The sequence below is a fragment of the Odocoileus virginianus genome, chromosome 32 (assembly GCF_023699985.2).
Source record: "Odocoileus virginianus isolate 20LAN1187 ecotype Illinois chromosome 32, Ovbor_1.2, whole genome shotgun sequence".
NCBI classification, from domain to species: Eukaryota; Metazoa; Chordata; class Mammalia; order Artiodactyla; family Cervidae; genus Odocoileus; species Odocoileus virginianus.
In genome coordinates, this window is record NC_069705.1 from 19,031,095 (window position 1) to 19,033,166 (window position 2,072).

Genomic DNA, 2,072 nt, shown 5'->3' on the forward strand with positions numbered 1-2,072 from the left:
TGGAAGTTTTGGCCACAGCAATCAGGGCAGAAAAAGAAGTAAAAGGAATCCAGATAGGAAAAGAAGAAGTGAAACTCTCTCTGTTTGCAGATGACAAGATCCTCTACATAGAAAACTCCAAAGACTCTACCAGAAAATTACTAGAGCTAATCAATGAATACAGTAAAGTTGCAGGATATAAAATTAACACACAGAAATCCCTTGCATTCCTATACACTAACAATGAGAAAACAGAAAGAGAAATTAAGGAAACGATACCATTCACCATTGCAACAAAAATAATAAAATACTTAGGAGTATATCTACCTAAAGAAACAAAAGACCTATACATAGAAAACTATAAAACACTGATGAAAGAAATCAAAGAGGACACAAACAGATGGAGAAATATACCGTGTTCATGGATTGGAAGAATCAATATTGTCAAAATGGCTATACTACCCAAAGCAATCTATAGATTCAATGCAATCCCTATCAAACTACCAACGGTATTTTTCACAGAACTAGAACAAATAATTTCACAATTTGTATGGAAATACAAAAAACCTCGAATAGCCAAAGTAACCTTGAGAAAGAAGAATGGAACTGGAGGAATCAACCTGCCTGACTTCAGACTATACTACAAAGCCACAGTCATCAAGACAGTATGGTAGTGGCACAAAGACAGAAATATAGATCAATGGAACAGAATAGAAAGCCCAGAGATAAATCCATGAACCTATGGTCACCTTATCTTCGACAAAGGAGGCAAGGATATACAATGGAAGAAAGACAACCTCTTTAACAAGTGGTGCTGGGAAAACTGGTCAACCACCTGTAAAAGAATGAAACTAGAACACTTTCTAACACCATACACAAAAATAAACTCAAAATGGATTAAAGATCTAAATGTAAGACCAGAAACTATAAAACTCCTAGAGGAGAACATAGGCAAAACACTCTCCGACATAAATCACAGCAGGATCCTCTATGACCCACATCCCAGAATTTTAGAAACAAAAGCAAAAATAAACAAATGGGACCTAATGAAACTTAAAAGCTTTTGCACAACAAAGGAAACTATAAGCAAGGTGAAAAGACAGCCCTCAGATTGGGAGAAAATAATAGCAAATGAAGCAACAGACAAAGGATTAATCTCAAAAATATACAAGCAACTCCTGCAGCTCAATTCCAGAAAAATAAATGACCCAATCAAAAAATGGGCCAAAGAACTAAACAGACATTTCTCCAAGGAAGACATACGGATGGCAAAAAAACACATGAAAAGATGCTCAACATCACTCATTATCAGAGAAATGCAAATCAAAACCACAATGAGGTACCATTACACGCCAGTCAGGATGGCTGCTATCCAAAAGTCTACAAGCAATAAATGCTGGAGAGGGTGTGGAGAAAAGGGAACCCTCTTACACTGTTGGTGGGAATGCAAATTAGTACAGCCACTATGGAAAACAGTGTGGAGATTCCTTAAAAAGCTGGAAATAAATCTGCCATATGACCCAGCAATACCACTTCTAGCATACACACTGAGGTAACCAGATCCGAAAGAGACTCGTGCACCCCAATGTTCATCGCAGCACTGTTTATAATAGCCAGGACATGGAAGCAACCTAGATGCCCATCAGCAGACGAATGGATGAGGAAGCTGTGGTACATATACACCATGGAATATTACTCAGCCATTAAAAAGAATTCATTTGAATCAGTTCTAATGAGATGGGTGAAACTGGAGCCCATTATACAGAACGAAGTAAGCCAGAAAGATAAAGACCATTACAGTATACTAACACATATATATGGAATTTAGAAAGATGGTAATGATAACCCTATATGCAAAAAAAGAAAAAGAGACTCAGATGTATAGAACAGACTTGTGGACTCTGTGGGAGAAGGCGAGGGTGGGATGTTTCAAGAGAACAGCATCGAAACATGTATATCTAGGGTGAAACAGATCACCAGCCCAGGTTGGATGCATGAGACAAGTGCTCAGGCCTGGTGCACTGGGAAGACCCAGAGGGATGGGGTGGAGAGGGAGGTGGGAGGGGGGACTGGGATGGGGAATATATGTAAAT